This window comes from Trachypithecus francoisi, unplaced genomic scaffold, assembly GCF_009764315.1.
Source record: "Trachypithecus francoisi isolate TF-2019V2 unplaced genomic scaffold, Tfra_2.0 Lachesis_group3, whole genome shotgun sequence".
NCBI classification, from domain to species: Eukaryota; Metazoa; Chordata; class Mammalia; order Primates; family Cercopithecidae; genus Trachypithecus; species Trachypithecus francoisi.
The window spans coordinates 58,963,504-58,979,216 of NW_022681468.1; positions in this window are offsets into that span (position 1 = coordinate 58,963,504).

Genomic DNA, 15,713 nt, shown 5'->3' on the forward strand with positions numbered 1-15,713 from the left:
TAAATTTTATAATTTCTTTTATTTATGTAAAAAATGCCACTGGGATTTTAATATAGATTTCATTGGATCTATAAATTGCTTTATGTACTATGGGCCCCTTTTAGCATTCCTCGTAAGGCATGCCTAGTGGTGATACATTTCCTCAGCTTTGTTTTTCTAGTAAAGTCCTTATTTTTCTTTCATTTTTAAGGGATAGTTTTCCTGAATAGTATTCTTGACCAGCTGGCAGGTTTTTGTTTTGTTTTGTTTTTTCCAGCACTTTGAATAAATCGTACCATTCTCTTCTGGCCTGCAAGATTTCTGCCGAGACACTACTGATAGACATCTACTGATAAGGTTATGGAGGTCCCTTTCATATAATAAGTTGTTTTTCTCTTGTTGCTTTCAAAAGTCTCTCTTTGTCTTAGACTTTTGACAGTTTCCTTATGACATGTCTTGGTGTGTATATTCTTGGATTCTTACTTGTTGACATCCAGTGGGGTTCTTAAATCTGGGCGTTCATTTACTTCCCCAGATTTGGCAAGTTTTAGCCCATTATTTCTTTAAACTTCCCACACCTTTCTCTCTCTCTCCTGGAATTTTTGTAATGTGCGTATTAGTGCACTTGATGGTATCTGATAAGTCTCTTAGGCCTTCTTCACTCCTTTTGATTCTTTTTTCCTTTTCCCTTTGACTGGATACTTTAAATCACCCATATTTGAGTTTGACAATTCCTTTTTCTGCTTGTATAAGTCTGTTGTAAAGCTTCTCTATTAAAGCTTTTACTTCTCCAAATTTCTGTTTGGCTACTTTTAAATTTTCTGTCTCTTTTTGATATTCACATTTTATACAGGCATCATTTCTTGAGGTCATAGAGCATGTTTATCACAGGTGTTTTGATTCCTTGTCAGGTAACACATATATCTCTGTTTCTTTAGAATATTTTTCTGGAGATTTATTTTATTCCTCTTCTTGGGTCAGGTTTTTCTATTTCTTTGTGTAGTTCATAACTTTGTGTTGGGATCTACACAAATGAAAAAGAGCCACCCTTCCTATTCTTTATGAACTGACTTTGTATAGGGAAAGACTCTCACCAATCAGCCCAGTCAGAGATTCTGAGGGCCTCTGAAAATTGTAGGGGGAAATAGAATTTCTCTGGGGCCTGTGCATTCAGTTTCTCAATTGAAGATGTTTGTAGGCCATGCATTGCGACTCACTACTGTAATCTCAACACTTTGCAAGGCTGAAGCAGGAGGATTGCTTGAGGCCAAAAGTTCAAGACCAGCCTGAGCAACATAGCAAGACTCCATCTCTACAAAAAAATAAAAAATCAGCTGGGTGTGGTGGCACAAACATGTAGTTCTGGCTACTCAGGAACCTGAGTACAGAGGATTACCTGAGCCCAGGAGTCAAGGCTGCAGTGAGCTATGAGCACACCACTATACTCCAGCCTGGGCAACAGGGCAAACCTTTGTCTCAAAAAAAAAAAAAAAAAAAAAAATTAGTTTCTTTTTCAAAAGCTTATAATCTCTTGCTCCTCTGAAGTCTCTCTGTGAAAGTTTCCTGGTTCTACACCAGCAAGTCTCCTTCTTTCTGTAGTTCTCGGTGGCATCTATGCATTCAGAGTGTGTCAGCTCCCTCTAATGCCCTGAGTAAAGTGAGACAGATGCCAGTTGCTCAAGTAGTTCTCCAAAAAAAACTAGAACACTGGATCCACATTTCCCTTCTCCTCCTCCTTTCTGAGGTAGAAGGCTGGAGTTGTGCTCTTTCTCCTGAGTGCACTGAGTTGTGCCAGCTGTAGCAAGCTCCTCTCCCAATTCTTCTTTGTTCTTTGTTGTCTCAAGACATCCAAGACATACTGGTTCCATTAATGCCCCAAATGAAGCAAAACAGAAATCATTTCTTGGGCAGCCCTCTGAAAAGCTAAAACACTGGATGCATGCATTCCTCTTCTTTTTCCTTGTTCCTCAAGGGAGAAGGATTGAGTTGGAGTGTTCTCTCTAGAGATTGAGTTGTGTGGGCTTGGGGAAAAGGGCTGTGTATGTAAAATGAAATTAATCTTTTCGCTCATTGAAATGTTGCTGTTCTCCACTGTGTTTTCCCCTGTGGCACTGCAACTTCTAAACTGTGTTTCAGAGATCTCATAATGGTATTTTGGTCCATATAGCATTGTTAAATCGATATTTTTGTAGGCAGTCAAGGCCTGGGATTTTCTGTTCTGCCATCTTACTGTGATCCACAGCACACTGTACACAGTACTACTTGAACTTTTGATAATTGTTTCTTTGCCTTACACACTAGATTACAAGTTCCTCAAATGAATAAATAAAACAATGAAGGGAATTGGAATGTATTGCTGCTGTTTTCAGTATTGGTGGAGTACTTTGAATAATGCAATCTCTTATTTTGTTTGTTGTGGTAATTTAGGGGAGACGTGATGAGGTAGGGTTTAGAGTCATTATATGGAAATACAGAGCTATTTTTGGAATAGCAATTAATTCCAGTGATATTCATTCCTATTTCAAACTACAGAGATTCTCTGAATTCTATAGGGCAATTTATTTATGGCTATACCTAACTTGCAGTTTTTCTGTTTGATGTTCTTTAATCTGTAGATGCCAGTATTGGTTTTCCCAAAATTAAAGTAGTTTTTCTTTCTTTCTCTATCTCTATTTGTGTAGATTTCCATTGCTGAGGGTCAGGAACAACCCTATTTTAATTAATTTGTATCATCCTTGAAGGGATAAAATTGTACCTTTTTCTGCAGACCAGCCTTATTAGAATAAAGTTTTCTTTTGTTATAATTTTCTGAGTTTCTATAAAAATGAGATCTTTTCTTAGAAATAGCTCTGGGTCTATGATGGAATGATCACAGTGAAAAATAATTGTCTACCTCAAGCTTGTGTTTGTTTATAAGAAAGGAAAAATAAGTATTTGAAAGGGTGTATACATAGTCTTTTTTTGTATGTAAAAGAGTTATTAGATCAGTTTTAAGGTATTTTTCAAGCCTTACGAATCAGTGAATATTTTAATGCTGTTAATATAAAGTAGAGAGGTAGAAATTAAAAGAATGTCTTACCTTTCAGTGTCGTTCTATAGGTTCTCTGTGGTAGTTAAAATTAATGCATAAGAAATGTGTTTATAAGGCAATCATTTCTTTACAAAAACCACAAATTAGAAGCAGCGAGTTACTGGGCATTATTTTTCCATGTTCCAACGTTACCATTAGTGATAAGCATGTTTTCCTGAAAATTGTTTACCTTTGGTAAGTTTTAAATATAAAGATTAATCACTCGACCTGAACTTACATTTCTTATAGGTGGGAGATTTGGGAAAGGCTTCAAATCCTGATTATTAAAGTTTATATTTATAGCCTTGTGTTAAAACAATTACATCACACAAATAATCATTTAAGATAAATTGTGAAAATATTCTCAGAGATCAGATAACAGTAATAACTACATTTTTCTGCCTGTTTCTGACAGAGAAATAACCTAGAACCCACCCAGACCACTCAATTATAATTCTATTCAGACTTAACTTAAGGATTCAAAGTAGCATTATGATTTTATGCATCTTATCGCTCAACATTCACTCAACTATGTGAAAAATACTCAGTGGGTGAGAGGAATACAGTGGTGAGCAAGATATATAGTTTATGTTTTCAGGAAACTTAAAAATCTGAATGAGAATTCTAGTAAATGACAGGTGAATACAAAGCAACATATTAAATCCTCTTCTGGTGATTATTGTAGTGTCTCCATGAGCATGTAGTGGGGCACTAAATTCAGTCGGATGTCAACAGAGAAGGTGTTTTATTGGCATTGAAGTGCTAGTTGTGACTCAGAACAAGGATGAGTTAGTCAGGTGAAGACAGGAATTAAGGTTCAAGAATATTTTGATGCAGAAACATTATATACAAAGCCATAGATGTAAGAGAGGGTGTGAAGCCATAGATGCGGGGGTCTGTCCCTTGCAGACCCTGACCCAGTGATGGATGAACAAAGTACACTGACACACAGATACTCTGCTTTGTCAGTCCAGCTAAGTGTCCATGCCACTTACAGACACCAAGGAAGGTTCTATACAGAGTTTGCAGCCATGGCCTCTACTAGCCAGTGAGACTCACATTTATTCAGTAAAGATTAATTGACAAAGGCCATCAGTAAATACACCTGTGGGTAATTAACCTGGTTGCTCCCATCCCGGAGAGAGCCATCATGTACCCACAGGTGATCAAAGGTTGGTTTTAAGACCACATGAGTAAACAAGCTAGTTAGATAAACTACTCTTCCTTCCTTTGTACCCACTTTAAGCTATATACTCAAGGTAAGGATTAGGTTGCCTTCAGCCATAACCTTATCCTGAGACTTTTCCAAAAACCTTCAGGCTTTCCAAGAATGTTTGTGGCTATTCTCTGTAACTAAAATTTTCCCTACCTGCCTGACTGAATCCCCATACATAGATATAAGAGAGGGTGTGGTGATTTCTGGAAATGTAAGTTAATTCTACTGAAAAAGAATGTGAAGTTGATAATAAATGAAATGGCATTGAGGAACTAAGGAGAGATTTGTATTTCATTTTAAGGGTAATTACAAGATTAAAAGAGATGATATAATTTATTTGAGCTTTCAAAAATATTACATTGACTTCCATATGAGAATATGAAATTGAAAATATTAAAACCAAATGTAAAGAGTTTTTCTTGATTAAATCCAGAAGAAGAAAATAATGAAGCTATAAAAATTGAGACAACTAGAAAATTTGAATATGAACTCTGTACTAGATGACAATATTCTATCAGTGATAAATTTTCGTAACATAATAATTGTATTGTCGTTGTATAAGAGAATGCTCTAGCTCTTAAATACAAATGATGAACTACTTAGGGAAGAAGTGTCATTAAGTCTGCAACTAAATTCTAAATAATTCAGGAGAGAGACAGAGAGAGAGAATGTACTAAGTATTAAAAATTAGTGGATCCAGAAGAGAAAGTAAATATCTATTGTACTATCTATTCTTTCAATTTTTCTGTAGGTTTGAAAATTTTCAAAAGTTCTAAAGGAAAAAAAGAAGAAAAAGTGAAAGAATAAGGTGTTCGTGTGTTAAATGTGGTCAAGAATAGAGGATGTTATTCTGGTGATTCAGATATGAAACGATGGCATCTTTCTTTGAGCTGGATACTAAGGAATTAACTCCAGGATTCAGTTTGACATATTCCTTGGCTTCCAAACCTTTTGGATTATTTTTCACTCTTATGGTTTGCTGAAAGCAAAAGTTACTTAAGAGAAGATATATTACCTCTAAACTAAAAGATACTTCTTACAACTAAATAACTATGTCCCCAGCAGAAGAGTCCCAGCTCAAGTTGACTCCATTAGGCTGTCATTTCACTTTATACTGCTATCTTTCCATAGTTGCTATATAGTTGTGAAAGATCAAGCTTTTGTTCTCTGGAATATAAGAAAAATAAATGTGGGTCTTGCATGGTGATGGTATAGAGTCATTACTGGTGACTTTATTGTATAAGTTGATCAGTCTTAACACGTGACAAAATTGTTCCTCTCCTGCTGACAACTAAGCAGCACTTAGTGAATAAACTTTAGGCATTCAAGAAATTTTTTTTCTCTTTTTTTTTTTTCTTTTGAGACGGAGTCTCGCTCTTTCACCTAGGCTGGAGTGCAGTGGCCGGATCTCAGCTCACTGCAAGCTCTGCCTCCCAGGTTTACGCCATTCTCCTGCCTCAGACTCCCGAGTAGCTGGGACTACAGGTGCCCGCCACCTCGCCCGGCTAATTTTTTGTATTTTTTAGTAGAGACGGGGTTTCACCGGGTTAGCCAGGATGGTCTCGATCTCCTGACCTTGTGATCTGCCCGTCTCGGCCTCCCAAAGTGCTGAGATTACAGGCTTGAGCCACCGTGCCCGGCAAGAAAATTTGATGTGTATCCCCAAACTTGATATAAAGTTGTGTTCAAAGTACCAACAAATTTAGTGTATAGATTTTGTTAATATGCTCTTCACTATATATTTGAACAAGAAATTAATCCATTAATAAGCTAAAAAATGTCCCTTATTACTAGTAAAAAAAATGTTACACGTGCCATCTCAGACTCAAAATTGCAACTGCTAACCTTTTGTTTATATGCATGCCAAGCATGTCCAAAGTACTCATCAACTGAAACAATCTTTATAAAATCTACAAGTTTAAACCAAGGTGCTGCCAATGGGGAAAATAATAACAAACACTCACAATTTATTTTCTACTTGCCAGATGTTCTTCTAAGAGCTTTGCTTAAATAAATTAGCTTAATACTCACCACTAATCTATGATATTGATACCATTATTATGATCATTATTTTATAGAGAATTAAATTGAGTGTAGAGAGTTTAATGTCACATAGTAACTGTTGAAGTCTGACTACAAAACCCAGAAAATCTAGCTGCAGACAGACATTAGAAAGAAACAGGTGGATTTGAGAGAGACTCAGGGGTCATAGGGAAAAATCTTGACAATTACATTTCCGAAAATTGTTTCACATATATAAGTATTACAGTTTAAATGTATCTAAAATGAGACTGCTATTGCTGAACTGTATAATAATAAGAATCAATACAATAATAATACTCCACAGTGATAGTCCCAATTGTTAAAGATATTCATATGACTTAATAACTGACTTCATGTCTCTTTGATATATTCAATATGCTTGTTCTTATAAGCAAAAGATTCTGTGATGGGTGACCCTTTAATCCCTAACATTACATCAGAAACATACATGTCCCTCATCCTGTGCTTACTTGTCTTGAGCCAGTCAACTTGTTCACTTACTGCTGTAATCCTTTAATGTCAGATCTCGGATCCCTAGCATCTCTTCACAGAGCTTTATTTTATTGAAAATTCAGACTTTTTAAATATAGGTTTACATACTAATCTTTCTGAGTAGTTTATCATGTTGGATTTTGTCTTAGATGTGCATATCATAGGGCTATTTGCCACTCTTGAATTTAGGGGTCATCAAATTTCTATGTTTTATTTTATTATTATTATCATTATTATTTATTTTTTGAGATGGAGCTTGCTTTCTTGCCCAGGCTGGAGTGCAATGGCATGAGCTCGGCTCACTGCAAACTCTCCCTCCTGGGTGGAAGCAATTCTCCTTCCTCAGTCTCCCGAGGAACTGGGATTACAGGTGCCCAACACCACATGTGGCTAATTTTTGTATTTTTAGTAGAGACAGGGTTTCACCATGTTCATCAAGCTGATCTCGAACTCCTGACCTCAGGTGATCTGCCCACCTCAGCCTCCCAAAGTGCTGGGATCACAGGCGTGAGTGACCACTCCTGGCCGAAATTTTTGTTTTAAATATGAATCTATCAATGTCTGTATTTTATATGTGAGTAATCCATAAAAGAATGAAAATGAATACTGCTACATTTGTTGAATACTTCTTTTATTTCAGCATCTTTTATTTCTTTTATCTCAGCACCCTCATCATTTTTATTGATCTTTATATTGTACTTAAAAGTATGCAAATCTTAATGTTTTATGAAGTTTATAACACATAATTAAGCTCAACTTAATTAGCATTATGATATTTTAAACTTACCTTCATTTTTAAACTTTTATCACAAATAATCAGAAGAATCTCATAATTCAATGTAATAGTTATTATAGCTTATAAACTAAAAAAAAATATTGCTATAATTATTATCATTTTTATATCAAAAAGGAAAAGATATCCAGCTATGAACATTATGTGTACATTCTGTGTCATGGCAAAGCATAACATAAAATATAAGAGCTCCAAAACATAAGCACAATACACTAGAGAAGAACCTACAAGATTTATCCAAATTGAACGTGTGGAATCAGGGAGAGCACCCCAGAAGAAGTGATAAATATAACTTGAGACCCAAAGCAGCTATACTGTGGACCAAGGATCCAAGAATAGACAGCATTATTCCATTTGAGTTTTCAAAGAATTGTAAAGAAATAGCATATTCAATATCTGTAGAACAGGAAATAAAACCTTCCAATTTAATTGTTAAACTCTTCAACTTATTTAATTTGAATATATGTACAGGTTAGTTCTAAATATTTTAATTGCTAAAAAAACCTAAGATGAAAAAAGAAAAATTTATGCAAATACTTGCATGTAGTGTCCTAGCAAAAAATAAACATTTATTCATACTAAGCAAGTAGCTTATAACATAGGTTATTTACTTTGTCCAATTGAAACTAGATCAGAGTTTGTTTTCATAAATTCTCTGTACAACGAGTTGCCAGCAATTCTACAGAAACTACAGAAAGGAAAAATTCACTGCTAACTTCTGTTACAGAAGTTCCCCTTATCAAAAATTTTTATATTCCCCTTTTATAGTAATAGTGAGCTAATACATAAGAAACCATAACTGTATAAATACATATAAGTATTTATTATAAATAGAACATAGAAAATTTTAATTTATAGACCGTCACTTCTTCAGGAAAATAATATTTCCAGGGAATCAGAAGTAATCAATGTTTTCTAAAAAGGGGCCCTTATTCCTTTAATTCTGTTGTTAATGGTAATAATCGTGAGGGCCAGATGAATTATTACTACTTTTCACAGCCCCTGCACCAGTATACCACCTAATGCAGAAAAAATGGAATGAATTCATCAATTATATTAATTCAAAATAAGTTTCCAATGATGCGTTTTTGAAAGGGGTACTAGATTTGCAAACTTACTAATTTTAAAGGGATATCAAAAGAAGCAACATTTAGCAAATACTATGTAAATTTAAATTCTTTTTTTTTTTTTTTTTTTTTTTTTTTTTTTTTTGAGACGGAGTCTTGCTCTGTCGCCCAGGCTGGAGTGCAGTGGCCGGATCTCAGCTCACTGCAAGCTCCGCCTCCCGGGTTTACGCCATTCTCCTGCCTCAGCCTCCCGAGTAGCTGGGACTACAGGCGCCAGCCACCTCGCCCGGCTAGCTTTTTGTATTTTTTTTTTTTAGTAGAGACGGGGTTTCACCGTGTTAGCCAGGGTGGTCTCAAACTCCTGACCTCGTGATCCGCCCGTCTCGGCCTCCCAAAGTGCTGGGATTACAGGCTTGAGCCACCGCGCCCGGCCTAAATTTAAATTCTATAACCTGATAGTGCATTTTTCATTCTGGTACAGTAATTCCTCTGTCATTTAATTATTTCTACATTTTTGTTTAAGCAACACTAATTTTTTATATATTGTTACATTAGATTCATACTATAAATTTGTATGCACATACACATACGTGCGTAACAGTGTAATAATAATACATTCTTCAGCAAATCAAACATCTAAAGATTGCTTTAACAAAACAATTTTATTTAAAATAATTTTTAGTTACAATAAGCATCCTATAGAAATACTCCCTTCTCACTATGGCACGTACTAGTCTTATTTAAAAAAGAAAAAGAAGCATATGTTATAACTAGATACCTTAAGACTGGACATGTTTTCTAAACTCCTTTTCCTTAAATTCAATTATCCTTATTTTTTAGTCACACTTTTATAAAAATATTCTTTCTTAAAGATGAACCTGATGAGAAACGAATAAGAACAGAATGTCAAAAAAGAACACAGTTAAAATAAGGAAAATAACAGAAATGCTAAAGAATAAAAACATACAAAAAATGTAAGCATATCCTTATTTTTACTACCAACACTTCCACAAAGGATAAAATAAATATTTTCTGAATATGTATACGTTGATGCTAAGCGGAATGTATCTAGTGATCTTGAGATGATTGAAACCCACTCACTTGCAATTTTATGATTTGGTGAAAGGCATATTCTTTCTGAATTTTCAAAAAAATCAATAGCACTATTAAAGTATCAATATTTGAAATGTCTGCATTACTGAACTAAATGTAAAGAAATGAAATGTTTAGAGTCAGGTTAAGAAAATAAAATTGAACTTTCACATATTTAAGACAGCAGCACCTGTAATTACCCTAGCGTTTTCAATCACTTTTACTTTTAAAGAAGTGTGTCACAATTGTGTTACAGTTGTTATCTAACAGAGTTGAAAAGAGGAATAAAATAATCTTATTAGATTATGTGGCAAAAAGTTCAGCAATGAATATTCCAATCTATAATTCCCAAAATGAGATCCTAGAAAGGCATATTACTGAAGGAAAATAGAAGAAATTACAAATTGTTATAAATGCAAAAAACACCCATGAAGTCAGTGAATACTATTTGAACATAATTATTTTTAAAGTCAAATCAATAGGCACCTATAGATAAAATGTGTGTCAGCCAAAGTTTGTTATACCATTTCCATGAGTACAGAAACTGTTTTTTTTCTTTTTCCTTACGTTTCATACCAATGACTGTGAGGTATAATAATGGTAGTCATTTTCAATATGTGTTACGTTATTACTGCCTCTGGAAAAAAAAATGTATAAGGAATTTAAAACAACTACTATGTAGTAAATTTTAGTATGTCATTGATTCAACTATATTTTTAAAAATATTTGTGAAACTAAATATGTATTTTAAACTATTTCTACTTAGCAAAAGTAAAAAATACTAAATCAGCAAGGAAAAAAGCAGTTTGTCCAAAGTATATTTAGTGTGACCTAAATATTGTGAAGAAAACATACATAATTTTTGGTAGCCTTCCATACTTCCAAAGATTGGGTAGTACTTGCATGTTAAAGAAAAATATATTTCAGTGACAGGTAAGAAGTATATGTAAATATTTAAAGATTTTAGACTTAAGGTTCAATCTAGATATACTAGGAATTTACAGTCCTATATTGTACATGAAACAAAAAATGTGTAGAAAAAAATAGTTATATAAAATAAAGGTAATTTAAAGTAAATTTAATAATATAAAAATAAATGTTTTAAAGCAAGTAACAACCTAATTAAAATACATTCAACTTACTTTACTTTTGATTGAGATTTTTCATTTTCAAGTATGCAATTTTCTAAGATAGAATATTTTATTTTTTTCTTACCTTATCAATTTTACCTTTCCTCATAAGATCAGAGAGCTTCTGAACATTCTTTTGAAGGATAGACTTCAATTCAACAACAAATAAATTTTTCCAAAAAGTGAATACATGCATCCACAAGAAAATTACAAACTACAAGGGCCATTTAAATACCCCAATTTGTGTAATGTGCCTGTAACTTCAAAAAACGGTATTGCTGTTACAACCTGTTAGAAAGCATGCTTTTGTTTCTAGAAGTAAATTGACTATAACTTTAGTAAAAACTTTGATGACTCTGAGAATTCACATATCGAGAAGAAATAATAGAATATGGAGTGGTTCCAAGTAATTTACAACTAAAATTTTTACTGGGTAGAGATTATCCCTTTCTTATGTTCATGAGAAATCATGCCTGATTACGTTTATTTTCTGCACACAATTAAGATAAAATAATAAGTTACATAAGAAAAATAAGACAGAAAACATTGAGTATATGACTTCAGGCAAATAGAAAGTAATAAATACTCCTTCTATATGGGTTTCTAAAAAGAAATGTAGACACAGTTCAAACCAGAAACAGAACATCAGTTGCTAGTCATGTGAAATCCTGTAATTCTGTGTGTGTGTATGTGTTTCACATATAACCTGAATTGTTAAAATTAAGGATAAGTTTCAAAATAAGTATTTCTCTAAAAGATATATCCTAAAGTAACCTCAAACTAAAAAAAAAACCATATGACTTTCACCCTAATATTCTAGCTCTTAGCATAAGAGAAATTCAGACAAAATGTCAAATGATAGAGTATAACAAAAAATGTTACCAGCACCTAGACTGATTCTGTATATCTTCTTTCTTTCTGTTATGTATCTTATTTTCTCATACTTATGTCAAAAAATAAAATTATTTTTGCATTGTTTTATTTGAAAACAGAAAGTTTCAACCACTACCTAAAAAATGCTTGTTTAATGAATAGATAATTATTTCTCACCATTCATAAAGAACTTTACAAAAACAATTGTAGTATAATTTAGTTTCATAATATCTTCTTAGTTCTCTTTAACCATAAATTCTGTTGCTTTTCTACCTGATACTGGGATAAAATGATTTTTGGGTTGTGAATTATTTTCAGAATAGCTGAAAGATTGCTGGGCAAAGAGAACATCAAATCAAACAGAAGTAATGTCACTAAAATACGTAGCACATGTGCATCAATATATTGCCCTGGTTTACATGACTGAATCTTCCAAGCACAGTCCAGTAACCATGGATTTTTGAATATTAAGTCTGCGAAAACTAATTGCAATTTATTGAATATGTCAGTGAAGCAGAACTTCAGTAAATCAAGTCCAAGTCACTTTTACGGCATTTTTCCCTTCTCTTAAGCAACTGAGTTTCTTCTTTCAATCAGTGAAAGTTATAAATAGTCCAGGAACTAGCTGCAGTAGAAGAGTAATGGTTGAAAGACCAGATGATCCTGTTTTATGACCCTTGGCACAAAGATTAAACCCTTTGTTTCCAGCAATGCACAATTTCATGCTATTTCAGGGAGCTTGACCCTGAACTGAACTTCTTCAGACTGTTCAGTTCAATCTGAATTTATAAGAGCTAGTGACAGTCTGGAGCATGTAATGAAAAAAAAAAAAATGGAGGGACAGCTGTTTGCTTTCACAATCCTGCCATTGAGTTTGAGAGAGAGGAAAAGCTGTGGAGCTGGTGGATTCAGAAGGAAATGAGTTGGGATTTAATATTTACAAAGAGAAATCCTTTTGTTAGGCACTGATTTGAAGTAAATCTCTGACAACGTTTCCAAGGGTCAGATTTGGGAGTGTTTTCCTTGCAATGCTGAAAGGAACATAACCAATTTTCTAGTAGCTGATTGTATTCTGCTAGTTCAGGCATTTGATTAAATGTTATAGGTTATTTATGTTTTCTAAGTCTAATATCATGTGAAACATATAGCAACACTTCTTGAAAGTTAACAAATTTGTAAAAGTACCAATTTAGGATAGGATTATTTTTAATTACACATTGAAATATTATTTATTTAAATCATTACAATAGAAAAATATATTGAATACTTTGTATTTTGCATTTAAATATCATGGGTTAGAAATTTATAAATGCATTTTTGTAGGTATGTATGCAAAATCTCATTCTAAAATAAACATAATAAGGAAAATATGCCTTTTGTAAGGAAAAGTTTCAATTTTCCTTGCATATATAACAAAATATGAAACAGATTTCAGTAAAACTATCACAAAGTTCAATTTCACAATGACTATTTTTATTGAACTTTACAACTGTGAAATCTATGAACAATGGCATTTAAAATTTTGCAGAGAAATTTAGAATGCAAATCTACTTATACAGTTCTGAATTGGAACATGAAATTCTTGAAAAGTGTTGACAAATATAACAATTAAAACAACTTCCTCTGGGACACAGAAGTCTCCTCCCACAATTTTTCCAACAAGTACTTGGCACCTAAGGAATCTGATGTTTAGTCATTCTTAAATATGAAGAGGGAAGAGTCCGGTAAAAAATATTGGAAAAAAATATTAAGGAGTCTTAAGATTATGAAATTAATATTCCATAATCTTAGGGATGAACTCCAAAGTGTCCTGCCTAAGGAAGCATTGTCTGTTTAGTGAACTGTATTATTCAGGAACATCTTTGTGACATCTTCCAAAAATAAGTGCTTTTGTAATTATTCTTCTCTATTAATGACAAATTATTAAGATAAGCTGTGGATTGCTTTTGGAATCATAATAATTTCCTATGGAAACAATATGACAACTTTCCTGAACATATCCAGGCGCCAACAGATGACACCTTATCATGGAGTAGACCAGGGTGGTGACATTGAGTTATGCATGTAGCTCTGCTGCAGTATACTCCACATGAAAGGCCAGTAGAAATCATCAGTATTAGACCAATATATGTTAGACCCTACCATGGCCAGTGCCTAACAAACACACACATTCTTTTGTTGCTGTTGTTTGTTGTTTTCTGTCTTTTTTTTTTTTTTAAGTCTACAATATAAAGCAGGCTACTAAATTTGACTCCACAGAAATCAATGATAAAATTATTAATGTTAAGAAATAAATCAATGGTTCATATGATATATGCTGAAGAAATTTAGAGTTAGGCAATTATTTTTCTAACTACAGTGGTTGAAAATCTTTGTGGAATAGCTAAATTTCAAATGACTCTTACAGATCACTTAGGAGAAGTTCAGATTTCCTCATGTGAAATATTTCCAAATGAATACGTTATGAATGAGACCATCCAGATCATGTGAGGTTCTGAATCATATGTTACAGTGTTAGCATGGCTGTGTTAAAGTATAGTACAGACATTTTCAATAACATTCATAAAACAGAATAATAGGCATGAGAAATCATATACTTTATCAGCTCATGTACTTTTAAAAAAATATAAAATGTTATTTAAATGAAAACATTAAACGGAACTATCTCACATTCACAGAGTTAGTAATGTTATTATATGAGACCTTAAAACTTGGGGAAAAGCAATAGAATTTTGAGATTTCATATTAAATGAAATAAATGACTTAATGTCTTAAAATAAAAGGCAAATATTTCTAATTATTTTTCTTTCCCACCCTCTCAGAGTAATATGAAACTAAGTATCGCATACTACATCTCAAGGTGATAGAAATCATACAGATCCTTGTACCATCAGAAAAGTTAATATAGATGGTTACATGTAATTTGACTTTAGGGTTGGTACATAATACAGACTTAGCCAAACTTTTCCCCCCATTTAGAGTGATTGGTTCAAGAGAAAACCACTTGATTCAAATGAATGCAATCACAGGTACTCAATGAAAATTGATATAAAAGTTACAGACAAAAGATTCTCTCAATATAGAATTATAGGAGATCAAGACCACGTAGTGCTAGAGCTGTCAGTAGATATTGTCTCTGTCTCTCATTCATACACACACACACACACACACAACACACACACACACACACACACACACAACACACACACACAGACTGATTCGGAAAATAAATATATAAATCTGGGGCATATGGAGTGTTAAACATTTGAAACTACTAACTCTAGGCACAACTGGTCCATGATTATTCTCTGAATCCTGTTATTTAAAATTGTTACCTTTTACCTTGAAGGCTACTTTAAAAAGTGACTTTCGGTCTTTAAGACTTCTTTTGAGATATTATTTTTAAGTCTTTAGACATACGTATAATCCAGGAAGCAAGATTCACAATTGAAAGTGTTTGATTTGTAAAATATTGGACCACTTATGAACCAAAGCCCAAAACTTAATTACCAAGGAGAAAGGAGTTATAATTAAATATACGCCCATTATTAATATTCTTACCCATTTAAAGATCACCACTTTTTAATATGGCATGTCTGAACTTTTCAAATACATTGTTTTTCAGGGCCTGAGGTAAACTGACATTTTCCCTTCACATCTGAATGCCACAGTTCTACTCCTACCATCTACTTTAATGTGTTTGCTTTTTCCTTCACAGACACACATAAATAAACACACATAGAAGCCCTGAAGGGGCTTGTGTTTCTTTAAGTAACGTTAATAGTCAATAAATACATATAAAATCCAGAAGAGAATGCATTTATTTCAGCCACTGTCTGATTCAAAAACATCCCAGAGATTGCATGTGACACCTAGATATTCCAATAAGTTACTTGATAAAGTTCAGATGCAACTACTCATAAAATAACACTTTGATAAAGTGATGAAATATGAATTG